This window comes from Macrobrachium rosenbergii, chromosome 29 (assembly GCF_040412425.1).
Source record: "Macrobrachium rosenbergii isolate ZJJX-2024 chromosome 29, ASM4041242v1, whole genome shotgun sequence".
Taxonomy (NCBI): domain Eukaryota; kingdom Metazoa; phylum Arthropoda; class Malacostraca; order Decapoda; family Palaemonidae; genus Macrobrachium; species Macrobrachium rosenbergii.
This window is the reverse complement of record NC_089769.1, coordinates 11,484,584-11,503,526: the sequence shown is the minus strand read 5'-3', so window position 1 is coordinate 11,503,526 and position 18,943 is coordinate 11,484,584. Positions and strand designations below refer to the sequence as shown.

Here is an 18,943-nt window from a genome sequence, read left to right as displayed (position 1 = left end):
TATATCACGAAAGGACAACAAACATAGGCGAAAATTAATATATTGCTGGGATATAATTCTCAGGATGAATTTCTAAGGGAGCAATGTATATTAAACAAAACAACGCACAGCAATCTTAGGGACTCTTATAAACTCACTACCCACAATAACGGAAACAAAATATTTAGCAGCCTATATAACATCAACAACAAATTAATCCTGAAAAAGTCAGGCCAACTAGATTTGGTTTAAAGGTCGCACCGGGCATCACATCTCAAGGACTGCGAGAGAAGGATTACTGAAAATCCCCAGACCGAAACGAGGCAACGGATTTGCAAGGTCCCGTGGAGGTATACACATGACCGCGGACGATATCAAGGGCTAGAAGGTGATCAGGAGGACACCGGACTGAAAATCACACTACAAGGATACTAAAGATGACAGCACGACCTGTCGGTTGTGAGCCAATCTGCTACAGTTGTGACACGTTAGAGAGAGAGAGAGAGAGAGAGAGAGAGAGAACTAGCACATTTAGCACACCTGAAACGTAATCGTACTAAAAGAAAGAAAGAAAAAAAGATTTGCTGATTGTTTGTTGTTTGCCGTCCCACGATTCCCCAATTGGAAGGCAGAATTCTAGCGTTGCTTTGCAGATGGCAATGTTGCATCCTCATCTAAGCCATTGGGAAGCAGAATCACGCAGACATCCGCAGCTGATAATTGCTGGCTCTATCTTAGGCGAGTTAATAGGAGGGTGCAATTAGGCAGACCTACGAAAACAAGACTTGTGTTTTATCAGTATCCCCGATATGCGGGGTTTCGTCGCTGTTCGGACTTTCATATTCGTGATTTAACGTTAAACTATTCTATATTTTTATTTTATACAGCCATCTGTCTTCGTAACTAAGTGGAAAATTCAAATGACATATCGAGGTTGAACAGAACTTTTGTTGGTTGTAGACCTTCCTTTCCCTTTCATAAGATTCAATCTTCACGTTAGATTACTTAAAATACAGTGGAATAATAAAACTTGTAATGCGTGCGTCCACAAGCGCTTTCATTCATACACCTCTCCCCCTTCCCACCATGAAATAATAACAAGTTAGGCCCACTAACGAATTGAACCCAAAATTTTGGATGGAAACACATTGTAACTCGAGTCCAACAGTTGGTGGATAGATTCCACAGAATGGATTTGAACTTGACGGGTAGAACCCAAGGAAGGCAGAACCAATAGCAGTTAGAACCCAGAGATGAGTAAATTCGAACATGAAAGATTTGCCTCTTAAACAGAAAACGATACTTTTCTTCTGTGTTTGGGCTCTTGCTCGTAGTATAGCCTCCCGTCTGTTTGAGAGAGAGAGAGTGAAAGGAAATTTTGACGTCATAATATCGTTCATGTATAAGATCTGAAAAGGTAAAAAAAAATAAAACCCACCCGTAGGTGTGCTTGTATTAGCCTAAAGGTGGCGGGACAATTTGACTCGAACGGTATTTACCCCAACACATTACTCAAACGTGATATTTTTTGGAGCAGTCTCGAACAGCTTTGTTCTGTGAACGGTTGACAACATGGTGATATTGTAAACAGCCGGCGTAAAAGGCTGGCCTGGACATTCATTGTCTTCTTAGGCATGAGAACGTTTCTAGGAAAGGATGATGCCGTTAAGGCTGTCGTAATATCATAATTATAATTAACTGCGAATCACATGGTGCTTAAAAGAAGACGAAAATAATTATCAAGTGAATTAGAGATCATGGGCCTACCGTAGCTTGTCTAAGCCTTTTTCTTGCTTTTACTAGCCTAAAAGGCAATTTTTCACATTTCATAGCTTAAGAACGATACTTGGATACGTTGAGTCAGTAAATACTGTCATAAACAGTAAACTTGTCATATTTGAAGTGAAGTTGTAGTATAAATTAAAAGAAGACTAAAATTATAAAGTATACGTCGAATAGAGAAGTTAGTAGTCATACGCGTATAGGCTAGTCCGAGCTTCTCGCTATGGAAACATGGAGTTTCAAGCCAAGATTTGTGGCCTTCAAAAAAATATAAAAACTTCCATTTAAGAGCGAATTTCCTGAAATGTTGGTTCTAACGGTTGTCTAACTTGCCTTAACAGCACTTCTAGTAAGTGAAATACGGTAATGTTTCGGAGTTTCGTTATGCCAAAATGTTGGGCCAACCGTAGTCGGAACCTCAGGTCCGCCTTGTGTCCACTCTCAAAATAGTTGCCACTTAGTGATAGTGGCGAGCTTATTCTCCTCCCCAATATACTTATTCCTTAGTAGTGTTTCTTCTTCTTATGTCCTAGGGTATATTAGTACCTTTCAACTTAACAGTTGTAACTAAAATCGTTGTCGTCACTAAACTGACCCAAGGACTATGATGTAATAGACCGTGCAATTCGGAGAACGAGTCGAGTGGCACTGACTACGTGAAATCGAAGTTTAGTATATCGCATATGGCTGTACAGCAAAAAGTAATGGACTAATCATTTGAAATTACTCACGGAAAATGGTAACTGATTTCTCTTTTTCTGCCACAAACATAACAGTCTTTTGTTCCGCTTACCATTCGCTAAGAAGATACTCTTTTAATAAAGGCCGGTAACTTTTGGTAAATGGGTACGATAATCCCTTTAACGCCGCTAGTCCATTGGAAGGTCGGGTGCCTGAAAAAACGTACGCGTTCCTTATGTTTCATTTTTTGTCATAGTGCCCATTCTCTTTCGTGTGAAGACAAAATTCTGTGATTTATATCGTTACTGAGTGCTGAGAGTAAATTTGTTAAGAGTTTTGTTGTTTTTAGAGCGAAAATTCGCGTCAAATGCTTTGTGGAAGATCGAGGTGTTTGCCATGGGATGAGTAACCCACTCCGCCATCAAGGTGAATAAGAATCTATTTCTGTTTAAATGTGCATTTTGTATTTCAGCATGATGTGTGCTTCCATTGGACTCAGCTTGTATTTTACAGTTTTTTTTTTACTTAGTATTGATTACTGTGGAATAGGCTAAACGAAATACCGAATGTTACCAAATTGTAGGCTACATCAGGAACACGAGCTATGCAGGGACGTAAATTTACCACTTATATGGAAGCTCACTGCTTGGAGATTATGTCAGATTTCGTATGGACAATATGGCCCATTTTTCCTATGTAGTTCCAGGAATTGTGGCCAATATTATTCAGGTAATGCAACCTCATCTAACCCTAAAGATTTCAAGGAAAACTAACATTTTAGGATTGATTTTGAATCGCTAAAACAAGTAATGTACTAGCGGGTTTGATCTATTTCGGTAGCCCCGGTAATGGATAAGTACCTTGACTAAATAAAATGTTAAAGTACAATGTCTGTCTCGATATTTTTGGAATGTTATCTAGTTACTACACGTATATTAGTGTAGTAGCTAGGAAACATTCCACAAATCAAGATTTATGTTGTATTCTGCCATTTTATTTGGGGTTAGGCCTAAAACTGGTTTCGTGTTGAGAATTAGCCTAGGTGGAAAATGGATTTTATTCTTGGGTCTGAGAGAGGTTTTATATTGAAGTTATGCAGGTTAGTTACATTGCGCCTATAATTGATTGTATATAAAATAAGCCAAAATATTGGTTTCATATAAAAAAAAATATATCGAATATTGGTTTTGTGTGTAACATTAGACGAAGGTTATTGTGCAGTGGTTCTAGTGCCCTTCACGTTTATAAACTCGCACATTTGTTAACTGTGTTTATGGTACTGAAGGCATAAGTACACAAGAAATTTATTGAAGCTCCAGGATATTCGTTGAAAACAGAACAGTTAAGGGACGGGCAATGAATTTAGAAAGCATAATTGGATATTGAAAGAGACCCATAGGCTACAGCTATTCTGGGTTATGATGCTGTACACATGATAGGAATCGGGACATGTAATAATTTTACGGTAAGTTTAAGGTGAAAGTCACCGAAAATCATTACTAAATGGAAGCAAGAATGGTATAGTTAGCGGTAAACTCACAAAGCTAGATCATGAAGGTTCTAACTTTAAAATGAGTCATTGTCACTTTTGCTAAAGTGACAGTGTATGTTTTGTGCACAGGCGGTAAAATGAGTCATTGTCACTTTTGCTAAAGTGAGAGTGTATGTTTTGTGCACAGGCGGTAAGCACAAAGCACCGAACTTAAACGTGCATTTCAAATAAAGTGGTTTCATCTGCGTAAGCCCGTTTAGGGTTAAACATGAAATTCCTACTCTGTAATGTTCCCTGAAATGCTAAGAACTTCCAAGTTTTATCAAACAAATCATCATTACCTTCAAATAATTAGTTTTTAAAAACAAACTTTGATGGTGAGTTGCTGACTTCTAACGAAATTTAGACTTTGTTACGATTTGGAAATTAGGCCTATCTAAATTCATTGCCCGTCCCTTAACTGATCTGTTCTCAACGAATATCCAGAGGCTTCGGTAAATTACTTGTGTATATATGTATAAGCAATTGTCATTTTATCGCATTTGACGGTACAATTGAAAGACAGAGAGAGAGAGAGAGAGAGAGAGAGAGAGAGAGAGAGAAATATGATAAATCTTACTATAAAAACTGTATCCTTAGAACTTTATAAACTTGACTGGTGTAATTGTGAGCTTCGTCATTAAAATCATCATCAGCCTCCGTATACAGCCTTAGGCTTTTAAAAATAATATGTTATACAGCCTTATAATATATATATTTTATAAAATATATATATATATATATATATATATATATATATATTATAATATATATATATATATATATATATATATATATATATATATATATATATATATATATATATATATTTACATACAATATATATATGTTTGTGTGCGTAAAAGCAGCGTATCCAAAGCTGTGTATAGTATGAAGGTTAGCAAATGGCCAGTGACAGTGCAGTTTCTAATGATATTTCAGAAAATCAGAGAAGTAGAAGTGATAATATAAAGGTTTACAATTTTGTTGAGTATTGCTCATTAGTACATATATTATATATATATATATATATATATATATATATATATATATATATATATATATATATATATATATATATATATATATATATATATATATATAATTATATTTATATTGATATATATAGATATATATTTATATATATGTATATATACATATAAAACTGAACCCCACAACTAACACAAGGCACATAATTTACAGCTTAAGTCAAAAGAGAATCTTACAGTTATAAGTAAACGTGCCCATTCGATTCTTTTTCTTCCCTGACTTGGGGATCGTAGTCGGCTCCCAGTTGAGAGTATCAAGTGGGTACCATTACGAAGTAAGGATGAGAGAGAGAGACCGTTGTCATACAATTATCTGATCACATTGTGTTTTACTATCTTTCTGTTTGTGAAAAATTTCTAATACGTCCCTTCAGGCGGAAAAAAAAAAAAAACTCTTAATGACTTTTCAAAACTGCCACCCTATCTTTTCAATAAGACTTTGATCGCCGAGAGTCAATAGACGAAGTTCCTATTTGGCAGGAGGAGAGATTCGCATCCAGTGTTTCTTTTCTATTACGTAAAGTCATTTCAACTCAATTGGAAGGAAGTCCTCTCAAAATGACGCTGTAAACTTCCCGTCAGGTAAACATCAGACTACCGCAATATTTGCCATGTCTTCTCTCCTGCGTAATATTAATTTTGCAATATTAAACGAAGTTATAATCTATTTACCTATGAATCCTCATAGTTTTTTGGTAAACATTAACATACGATTTTGTAGTTTATTTTTAAAAAAGAAAAAATACGCGCGTTTAAAATTATCGTGTAAAAAACTTTCGTGTACCTCGTTGGTCATCAAAATGTAAAATAATGTTACCGACGCTAAAATAAAGACCATTAAACCTTTGATTACTTTTTCCAGGAATAACGCGGAAATATCAACAGATAATTTCCGGGAAAAATTCATCAGGTTTATAGATGATGCAGTTCTTGTTTTGTTTGACTTCTGTGATTTAATTGAAAATGCTTTCTGCAAATTATCGTGACATTTGAGAGAACATATTTTCAACTACAAATAACTATATCTTTTAATCTCTCTCTCTCTCTCTCTCTCTCTCTCTCTCTCTCTCTCTCTCTCTCTCTCTCTCTCACACACACACACACACACACACACACACACACACATATATATATATATATATATATATATATATATATATATATATATATATATATATGTATGTATGTATATGTATGTATATATTATGTATGTATGTATGTGTGTATGTATGTATGTATGTATGTATGATATACATATGAAAATTGTTCCCAAAAATTTCAGAGGTTTTACTTGTATTTGCATTCATTATCTACACTCCATTTTCATCATGGGGAGTTGGTTCAGCAATCCCTTCATCCCTTACCACTTTGGCATCTGGAGGCATTCCAAGTCTCTTTTCCACACACCTTGCTACCTACCTGTGACCTACCTTTTCTCACATCCTACCATCATTTCTTACATTTAGTCCCAAATCGCTCCACAAATCAAGTGTCCTCATTCTTCCTTCTTCCATATTAACATTAATTGCTCCATCTTTCTGCTCTTAGTTTACCTTTGCAATGTTGCTCTTGCTCCCATGCCTTTCTACTTTCTCACTAAGTTTGCCACTTTTCTGCAATAAGTACTGTATCACCTGCTGACCTCAGACTTTCCATATTCATGCTTCATTTTCTTACTGGACAACTTTGCAACCACATCCAATATCCTTTCTCATACTTCTCACATCGTTTCATTCATAAAGATATTAAACAGCCTTGGAGAAAGAGAACGCTCTTGTCTCGGAACCGCATTTACAATACACCACTTTTCCATCTGCATAATAATGCTCACTCTTACCTCCAACATGAGAGCTTTTGATGGTTCCAACAACTTTCTTTTATACCATAAGGTGCATTTTCAAAACCCTCCACGTTGCCTCTTAATCAGATCTGTCAGTTTTTTTTTCTTTCTGGGTCCATACATGCCATGCACAAGCTTTTTTCCTTCATTTTAAAACTTCTCAGATGACTAGTTCTTAATAGTCATTTATTTCACACGTATTGAATGTTTAAACCCACCCTGTTTTGCTAATATCAGTCCTTTTTAGATATAGCTTACTTTCTGAGTCCTAAACCTTCTGTGTACTTTCTCAGGTACATACATAGTAATGTTATACCATTGTAATTATGTATATCTTACTGTCGCTCCTTACAGCTTTGAAACTTTTCCATCATCCATACTGCCCAGTCACTCTGCAGCGTCTCACTTGTTACCCATCAGCTATTTAATTGCTGTCTTTCCCTTTTCAATCTTTTATTGTCCTCCTTACGTCCCCAGCACTCACTTCCTAAAGCATTCTCAACCTTACATCAAACATTTCCAGTCAAGCTTCATTTAGTTCCACATCTCTTCGATTTTCCACGTTCATCAGGTCTTTAGAATATTGCATCGAATGACTCTCTCTGTTTGCATAATGTATTCTGACACCCCCCCCCCCAACTTGTGCTATCTTATCCCAAGGGACGTGCTTAAACTCGAAAGACTGAAACATGCATGAGCTTCCTCAATAAGGGAAAAAACAGATTTTAGTCAAAATGATTTTACATATGTACTTATATATGAATATGGTTGTAATATATATATATATATATATATATATATATATATATATATATATATATATATATATATATATATATATATATATATATATATATATATATATACACATACATACACATACATACATACATATATATAATATATATATATATATATATATATATATGTGTGTGTGTGTGTGTGTGTATGTGTGTGTGTGTGTGTGTAAAGGCCTGTGTATTAAATTGAACTCTGATTTACTGATATAAGACTCTGCTCACCTTTGCAAGGTCAGTGGACTGTTTACCAGTTTGCCAACTTGAAAATGGGTACCAGCGTATTGTGGGGCCAAGAAATTGGGTTTAGCCTAGGGCTAGCAACCTCATCCCTTAAAACTTGCTGAGAAACTTGTAGGTTTATACATTTCTGGTACCACTCCCTTCAGATGTGATTATGTGTATGTTTTGACAATAATTTTACCGTTGAGTATATTAAATACTACCGCACTGGGTTTGTAGTGTTGTTTTTGATTCACTCTTGGTTAATACTATTGGCAGAATGTATTGAATTTTCCTGTCAGAGAATGAAGTAAACCCTATGGTCACTCAGGTTATGTGTTTGTCAGTAAAAGTGCGATTTCTGCCCACACACGTTTTGTCACTGTCCGTCATGTATCTTGTTTGTCTTTGAAGCGATATGAATGGTCTGTATTTAACACCGAATGTAAATAGTAGTGCGGCCTTTTTGATGAAAGGCAATCTAAATTTGAAAAATAAAGAGGATGGTTGCCTATGCACTCAGGTTTATTTCCAAGTATAAACAATTTATTCATATTGACTGAATGAATCACAAACACGCACACATATGTACATGTATAGGCTATATGTGTGTGTGTGTATATATATATATATATAAATATATATATATATATATATATATATATATATATGTATGTATGTATATGTATATATATATATATGTATTTATATATATATATATGTATATTATGTATGTATATATATACACATATATAGTATATGTACATATGTGTGCGTGTATGTATGTATATATATATATCCAGTAATATACTGTATATATATATAATATATATACAGTACATATATATATTACATATATATATGGTAATAATATTTTGAAATTTGTTAGATAATTCTCATAAATAAGAAAAACTTTAATTTTTTTCATTTGTAGCGGAATGGAAGAGAATCCAAATACTTTAAAGTAACGCGTACAGTAGAATGTTTCTCTGCGGACTAAACATGAGTCTACTTCGAAAACAAACAAACCGGGAAAATTGTGAGAGCAAGGTTTCCAGACCTGAAGCCCATTGGAAATGGGTTCAGTAAGAGGATGTGTCTGTCAAAGAGATGAAATTCCAGCCGTTTCCAGATGGTGGGGAACTATTCTGAGTGGGATGAGTAGAACCGTTCCGGTTGTAACAGGTGGAAGTTTCTGGGTGAGGTAAGAATTATTGTTCGCCGAGGATTTATGGGATGTCTGGTTGAATACAGTGCGTACTTCACTTCTTATAAATTTCTCTTTTGCTTTCCTTGTTTACTTTCGATGTTTTTATCTATTGGATTTGTTTCCTAGACAACATTTATTGGCCGGAGGTTCCAAATCTTAATGGACTTATTTGTATTTTTTTTTTTTTTTTACTAATGTTTCAGCATTGTTTTGTTGGTAACCATTGAATATTCTTTCCATTGCAAGGCTTTTATTCAAAAGAGGAAGCAAGTGAAGTACAGTAACTTCAGCAAGAAAGTTCCAGTAATGTCTTTTAGAAGGAAATAAACTATAAAATTAAAGATAATCTGATTTTCTCTTTCTTAGGGACCGGTTGCTCGGATCTTTCCTCTCAATAAATTTCGGTATTTGGCACCTGTTATGGGATTTGCAACTTAACTATACCTGATCCTCATGCTACTTATATTCCTCATGTCTTCTCCACTCATGTTCCATGCTCTGCTAAAGTTAAGGTGTGGATATAGATAAAGGCGGGTCTGAGGAGTTTTAATATTCATTACCCAATATAACAACAAACAAATGGCCTAGTACAGCGGGAAGCCAATTGAATTTATTTTAAAATTCGAACGCAATAAATGGATGTGTTGCAGGCGGACAGTTATTGCAGAACGATCCCGGGACATTAAAAAGTGAAAGTTAAATGGCAAGAGAGAAAAAGCATGGTAGTGAAAATAATTTAAAGAAAGAATTACACGAACAAAGGCAAGATAAGGAAAGGAAAAAGAGTGCAAACCAAACTGAGAAACAGAAGGGAATGGTCATTCTAGAGCAGGTCACGAGCATGGGAGAAAATTGCCACGGAACGAGGGGAAGCGATTATCGGGGAAATTGGGGGGAAGGGGAAACAATTCAGGTTAAGGGTCACAAGCAAAAACTCTTGAAGAGAGATAGAGAAAGAGAGAGAGAGAGAATCAGCTCAGCATTGAAAGGCAGATGAATCGAGGGTTATAGAGGAAATCATTTTTATCTATTCATCACGTCATTTTTGTCTTATCTAAGATCTGATTTTTTTTTTTATTTTCAGTTTTCTTGTTCCACTTCCTAAGCCGGTTTCAGATTGCATCCCCTATCAGTTCTTACGTGTAAAAGAAAATTACATCTGTTACGTTTCTTGAATTTCGATATAGTTGGACATCAATAATTGCTTGATGTTAATGATTTGAACACTGTCCCATGAATAATTTTTACATCAATAATTGCTTGATGTATAATATATATATATATTATATATATATATACTCTATGCAGTGTGGGGTTGTACATTTAGAAATGTTATAAAGGGGGAATGGTTACAGGGAGTTTGAATGAAGAAAAGGACTTATTTGATATTCATTACACATTGCTAGTGTTTCCCGTACTTGTGCATTTGTTTTTTCATTAATTTCTGATAAACTACCTTAAAGCGAAAAAATGTAATAATTTTGGTTGCATGAATGGCCTTCTATGTTATATTAATGTTTTACACATTATTATTATTATTATTATTATTATTATTATTATTATTATTATTATTATTATTATTATTATTATTATTATTATTATTATCCGAAAGTTAATACATGATTGTTTTAGAATCCGAGAAATCCATTAAAGTTGTGGAACAAGCTTTATTGGAATAAAATTATTTTGAACTGAGCTAAGGGCCAATAGAGATGCCTAAATAAACACTAATGAATTAAGTGTACACTTTCATTTCTGTATCTTGGAGTTTAAAACCTAATGACATATTTTAACTCGGTAAATAATCATTGTCCAACAAACCTACCGAAACTTTAAAAGGTTATTTTGCCATAAATAAATAAATAGAGAGAAGAATGAGAAATGAGAGAACAGACGAAACAGAGAGAGAAAAGGAAGCTGTAACATCTCCTAAGATAAAAAAAAAATCAGTCAAGAAAAGGGAACTTTTCGACCTTAACAAATAGTATTGTCACGAACCCTCCGGGTCTCTTGGAAGATGTGCAGAACCCACCTGTTGCCCAGGTACGTGCGTGATTGTGGGCCGGTTGTGTATGGGGCCATAGAAGAGGAAAGTGTCCTTCTTTTAATTTGGTGAGCTGACAGGTCGCGCTTTTATGCGTCCTTGCGTAATGAAACCATAGAAGGCCTTTACTCATGATGGGAGGAAGTTTGTGTAATATTCTAGTTTTTATGTAGTTTATGCTAGTATATATTATATATATACTGTATATATGTGTCTGTGTATGTTTGTATGTGTCTGATATATATATATATATATATATATATATATATATATATATATATATATATATATATATATATATATATATATATATGTATTATATATTATATATATTTATATATACATGTATTTATATGTATAAATACATATATATATATATATATATATATATTATACAACATATATGTGTATGTATAAATATATATACATAGATATACATTTATATATATAAAAGAAAATTAGCATAGGGCCTATATCGACACTATGAGCTTTCCTTATAGTCTATATACTTGAGGCAACTGATACCGAGAAAGTTAGCTGACGCAGAGGTTCAGTTTGATATGTGTATGTAGTATATATATTATATATATGTATAGTTAGATAGATAGATAGACAGATATAATACTTACACATATCAAAGTGAACCTCTCAGCTAACTTTCTCGGTATCAGTTGCCTCAAGTACATAGGCTATACGGAAAGCTCAGAAGCTATAGTGTCGACATGGGCCCTATGCTAATTTTCCTACCAACACTTGCCATTCATCTCTGCCAGTCATACATTCTGGGGCTTCCTGGATATTAAGGTCCTTCCTTTCTAGCTTTGATACCATTTAGAAAGCATTCTTAGTGGCTGCCTCTCTTCCTTTATGCCAAACTTTATGAATTATGTATCGTTTTCATTAACCTGTCTTCTTAAATTTTGCGTCGTGACCAAACGGCCTTAAATGCCTTGATCTATATTCTCTATGCTATCCTTTTGTCAAATTGTGTGCATACTTGGGTTTGAGCTAATGCTAATGTGCTCCTTTATAGTCATAAGAAAGAGCTAAAGGTGTGTAAGTTATATATGCACGTGAGGCTCATCGGTGGTTCTGTGGTTACAATATGAGTGCGACAGTGAGCATTATGTTGCTCTTCCTCTGAATTCAAAGGGTTGGGAGAGGGGGCCCCCGGGAAGCGGCTTACAGGTGGGATGGCAGCTCTCTCATCTTCTAAGATGGCCTGCGCCGTGTCTGAGAAAGAATTTTTGGTCTTAGCACTAATCCAGAATGAGGTCCTCATTAATTTTTATTGGTTCTTTAAAGAAAAGAAATTTCTGTACATTAAGGTCTCGGTTAGCTAGGAAATGCTAGCTACGAAGAACTGGCTATCCTTTTGTGGACTTAGCCAATGAATTATCCATGAATTCTGCCACATAAATGGATAGACAAGATTTAGAAATGCCTCCAGTCCTTGGCATAAGGGGTTGCTAAATATCTCCAGATCTGTAAGTACTAAGACAAATTAGAATATGAAATTGGAATATACAAACCTAGTCAAACTGGAAAGGTGTATGAGGTAGAAAATGAATTCAAGGGACGTGGACTACTTCTGTAGGCTTAGTACAATAAAGCGTCTCGTAGATAAAGGTATGAGATTTTTTAAATGGGATATTATTCCAATTGTGTAAATTGTATATAAATACTGTAGTATCCTATTTTTTCCCCAAAATTGCCATTGTTCAGCCTTGATATTGATACAAATATTACACTATAATAGTTTTTTAAGATGTTTTCATGGACCTTGTAATTCCATAGGACGCTAGTACTTTGCTGCGAAAATGTGTTCAATAAAATATTATATATGTATATATGTATATGTATATATATATATATATATATATATATATATATATATATATATATATATATATATATATGAGTGTGTATACACACATATATATAGATAGATAGTAGATAGGTAGATAAATAGGGCACTGTTGACTTTTAGTTTTCTTTATAGAATTTCCCAAACTCTAGGATTCAATGTCTCAACAAAAGTATAATAGAATAAATGTGCGCTCGCGAAAAAGATGGTTTTATTCCCAGGATCCGAGTCCTTTTAGGGCGTGGAAGGGCAAAGGAAAATCTTCGAACTTAAGCCACAACAAGGTCGAGATACGATTTACATTTGTGAAAGGACTCGCGAATGAGTTTCAGACCCAGAGGTCATCTGCATAAAAAGATCGCGGCGAGACTTTCGGGTCGTTGTCAAAAGTAATTTGTTTGGGGAAGATTCAAACCTTTGCTGCATCTCTTGCAGGAATGGAGAAAAGAAAATAATATTACTTACATAACAAAACAGTTGCAGCGTGGTAAGGTAGCGTCATGGAAAAAATACACTGCAACTTCTTGCGAATGCGAATGTAAAGAGAGAGAGAGAGAGAACAGCAAATCCATTTGCTCGCTTCATCTAAATATCCAAACCTTTTTAGCCAACTTCATCTCCTCTGGCAACTTTCATGTCCTCTCTTGGTTTTTTTTTTTTTTTCATTTATTTTTTGGTGAATTTCATTGGTGTGTTGTTGCTGCTAAAAATGCAAGTGGTGCCACCAATATAATATAATTGTGGTAAACGTCGTGGTTCTAATCTTATATGTTATGTTAATTCTGTAATAAATTTAGCATGTTTAGAATAATTTAAAATAAATTATTGAGAGTAAAAAGCTTTTAAAGGTGTAACAGGAGGAAAACCTCGCACTGGCACTATGAAACAATTGTTGGGAGTGTATTGCCATGAGTAATTGCTTTTACACAAATATTTTGGTAAGAAAAATTGCCAACATATTTTTGTACAAGCAATTGCTCATGGAAATATACATATATTTTTCAGCGCATATTTAGATCTTGGGATTTTACCGAGATGTTGCTTCGTGCATTTCTCTGATTTCATATAACTGTCTTATTTAATTTACGTTCTCAACACAGCAATCCTGATTGCCATTACTGCTCAAACCTGCCCATATGCAGCGGCACAAATGATAGATGAATAAATTTTGTTATATTTTAGGACGAGCTCGTTTCATAGACCCATGGTGATTTATCAAGTAATTTATAGCAATGATGAAAAAAGGCAAATTAACATCTTCATTATGTTCCGAGCACCGTATATCTTCCCCCATCTTGTTTATGAAAAATTGCATTAAGCTTTCCATGTGTATGTATATATATATATATATATATAGGCCTATATATATGTTTGTATATAATATAAACGTACACACATATCTATATACATATATATATATATATATATATATATATATATATATATATATATATATATATATATATATATATATATAATATATATATATTAAGGCCATAATTTTTATTTCCATTATGAATTTATTTTTAAGGTTAGGTAAAAATGAGGTTACCGTCTGGGTTTCATTAAGGATTTTTATATATATATATATATATATATATATATATATATATATATATATATATATATATATATATATATATATATATATATATATATATATATATATATATATATATATATATATATAAACATATACATATATGTATGTATGTATGCATGTATATATGCATATATGTATGTATGTATGTACTATATATGAGGGAATTTATTCTCAGTAAGGGTTAAAGTCGAAAGGGCGTTAACTTCTGGTTGTCATCATGTATTTTGAAATGAAAATGCTAACACTATGCCGCAATTCCCTGAGTCTGCGACCAATTCTTAGTATCTGAGCAGCACCCCCGGGTTGATGCATTTTCACTGACAATAAGACCTTACCTTTGCTCTAGATACAGTGATAAGCAGTAGTTCCTTTACTGTAACGCCGTTCTTATTCTATTTCTGTCATTTTACTTTCATCCCGCTCCTAACAATTGTTTCATAGTGCAACTCTAAAAGCTTTTTACTCTCAATTTCCCTTTCAGCACTGAAGGACCTCTTAGGTCCCAGCGCTTTGCCTTTGGCCTAAATTTTTATTCTATTCCATTCCAGTGATAAACAATAGATTTTGGCCGTTCGACCGTACTTACGGATATTTGGGGCTTTGCATATAAAAACATTAAGCATATGTAACAAAACTCGTATGTACAACTCAGCATCTTCCGACTTGTCTCCTGAGAGAAACATTTTCTTTTTAGGATGTCCTGGTCCTCCTTTTTTTTTTTTTATTTTGCTGTCGAGTTGAAAAATATTTATACAAAGGTCTCTTTTTGCCAAGAGAATTTTACTGGGCAATCTTTTCTGCCGTCCGTCAATTCACGTTGTCTTCGTCTGCAGCCTTTTTTCGGTCTATTTTAAGGGTCTTCAAGATGCAAAGCTTTCTTTTTGATGAAAGAAACTTTATATTTACGAAGCGGCTTGTTCCTTCCCCTTTTGATTTATTTACTTGCTTGTTTGTTTGTTTACGTATTTATTTATAATTTACTAAACGGAGTGATTTATTTTTGGACGTTCTGACTGGGCTAGAAACCGGATGATGTGACTTAGTTTGTGCCCAAAATTATGATATTTAATATTTGAGAAAAAAGATTTTATTGCATACAGTAAATGAATAGTTAATTATAAATATGTTTTTATGTGCAGTTACATCTTACAGTATGTCAGGTACATTATATTGCTCTGGATTTTATGTTGAAGATTTTTTTACCCGAAGCCACACTATTATAAAGGAAAAAATGTGCTGATACACGTTAATTGTTTTTACAGTAGGACTTAAATACGAGATAGCCCGAAACAACCTGTGAAATGACATACATATAAGAAAACGCTTGCCTCATGGATAATGGTTAGTGGTTGTTTAGACAAAACCGTTTTTATGTCAGCCAAGTGTCATTAGAGGGAATAAGAGTCCTGATGAAGACCCACAGACTCTTTCAAATTAAAGAAACGCCCCAGGTGTGACTAAATTACAGCAAACATTTCACCTCAACATTCAGAGAAGATCGCTAAGAAATGCAAGTCCCGTGGATTAAGGCGTCTTAGACCGAGTGTTTACTTTGAAGCAATGTAAATGAATATAGGGAAATCGCTCGGTATGAGCAGAAAGATGGATGATAATACAAATGATGTGATATTAAGTTTAGAAAATTAATTGAAACGAAATTGTTGTCTCTTATATGATTGATAACGTCAATAACCTAGGTTTTGTGACGCCAGTTTTAGCAGTCATCTAAATGATGAAGCCCTCGTGTAAATATTAAATAAAATTAACAGATTTAATAAGGGAATAAATATTCACTGATTTATAATCTGCCATAGTCATGCTGAGGTGGTGGAAGCTTAGAAATAACACGAATGAAATGTTTTAAGGCGCTATAAAGACAGTGAAAATGATAAATAAGCCATATAAAAAGTCACCCGTCTATAGTGAAACAAACGAAAGAAAGGAATGTGAAATATGCTTTTTTCTGAAAGTCTAATTACTAAACGGATTCAATAAATAGTAAGGGGAAAATAATGCTACTAAACAAAATATATTTCATAACTTTGAGAAAAACCTCACACGTTAATAGCAGTAAATCAAAATAATTTTGATTAAAAAAAGACCGTTATTATAAAGCCTTCCGTAGAAAATTTGCGGAACTTTGCCTCGAAATACTATTGAGGTTTCGGTGAGGTGGAAATGAAAAATGGGACTAAATATCGGAATTGGTCTCATTATATATGCCACCCGTGAATGGAGAAATACGAGGTTCATGAGAAGGATGCAACGAAAATGTAATTTTCGCACTTTTTCTTTTTTCCCTCTTGTTCGCCTGAATTCTACTCGTATTATCAGCTTTCTGTTGTGAAATTATGCCTTGATATTCAAAACTGTATTCATAATTTTGCATAAATGTTTTATTTCCTTTCTCTTATTCTTGCCAATCTTCTCGTTATATTTTGCATTGCATATTGCGCATTTGTTGTAATAAAGCTCTGAAAATATTTAATCATTTGCTTTTGTATATAATATTATATATATATATATATATATATATATATATATATATATATATATATATATATATATATATATATATATATATATATAATATATATATATATATATATATATATATATATATATATATATATATGAAATTATTACGTGCAGTGCAAAGGATCTAAGTGAAATTCTGAAGTTCCTTCTAATCTTCCCACGTAAGACGCGCGGAAGATTTCACACATGAATTTGATCACTTAAACGTCCCGTTGAACAACGTCAAACTTCTGAGTCCAGACGTGGAATTTACTCAAGTGATTGCCGATGTTAAAATTAATTAACCTGTATGTAACCAGCAATGATTTTTCCTTCGATGGTTAATTTTATAACCAAAGATTCAGTTGTAACCTGTAGTATATGAAAACTTTGTTTTAGCGAATCTTTGAAGGCTTATGGAAAGGTCGCATGGTTATTTGGAAAATTAATTCAGTTCGCCAACATCTTACTCAATTACTGTACCCAGCATATATTATCAAAAAGACCACCGACAATGCGAACACAATGTAATGTCGAGGTCCCACAAAAACAAACAGATAAACTCTAACAATAAAATAGAGCTCTCTCAAGTTGAAACAATAATTAAATGAACTGAAGAAAAGTTACCAGGTGACACTTCGCTGATTTGTCACTGTCTTAAAAACATCGTCAGTACGCTCATTGATGTACATTTTAATAAAAAAAACAAGTTGATATAGGCCTTTTTCAGATACCATGCAGTAACTATAATGAAATTCATGTCAGAGAGATTGGACTTTCTATATCGCAAAGATAAGTAGAGCACAAAGAATCAGTAAGATATGATTCAGAGAGCTCGGGGATTTTCAAACATTTGAAGGCTATTCGTCTTACCATAAATCTGAGTAAGGCTCAGTTTTTTTCCTGAAGTGACTGCCCGTACTAAAGGAGGATTTTGAAATCAGCCAGCATCAGTAAAGAAAAGAAAATGTACTTATTTGAAAGACACTGGAAATGTCATTTCACGGACGGATTAATCTGAAGACCATTCTAAAGCAATTTACAAGGTTATATGTCCATCTGGCACGACCCAGGTGGAGGCTAACAATGATTAAAACAGCGACGAATTGACTCATTTTATCTAAAGGTTCAGCGTTCTTTTCCCATTCCCCCATACTCGGGAATTATAAAGACCTTCGTCACCCACGAACTGTCAGCATTCAGCACTTACTAGGATTGAAGTTTTGTCGTATTGTGTTTTTCTTGGGTCTTAAATTTCATAGATCACTGTAGAAGATTGGACTGACAAATTATTATTATTATTATTATTATTATTATTATTATTATTATTATTATTGCTAAGAGATTCATAATTTCGTGAAAAACAGTCTGTGTAATAAAAAACATAATTATATAGTAAATATATTACTATGTAAATATGTTACATAGTAATATATTTGCTATATAGTTGTGGATTTTTATTACACAAATTATTATTATTATTATTATTATTATTATTATTATTATTATTATTATTATTATTATTATTATTCTTGTAGTTGTTGTTGTTCCTGGTATCTGGTAAGTCATTCAAAAGTTCTCTCTCTCTCTCTCTCTCTCTCTCTCTCTCTCTCTCTCTCTCTCTCTCTCTCTCTCTTCAAATTTTTTTCTTTTTCTTATAAGAATCTATTGTTTCCATTCTCTTACCTTACCTGATAAGATTCATTACTCCATCTTCCAAATTACCATTTACCTTAAACCTTACTCTTGTTTCTGTTTCCTTTTAACTTACTTTTATTCATCGTATTTTTTTTCTAATCTGCTGTTTTTCATTGTCCGCAA

General features: G+C 33.6%; 1 pseudogene; it reads right to left on the bottom strand.

Annotated features, from left to right (window-relative positions):
• Positions 1 to 18,943, bottom strand: part of LOC136854353 (SCAN domain-containing protein 3-like) — a 166,973-nt pseudogene that overhangs the window by 139,291 nt on the left and 8,739 nt on the right.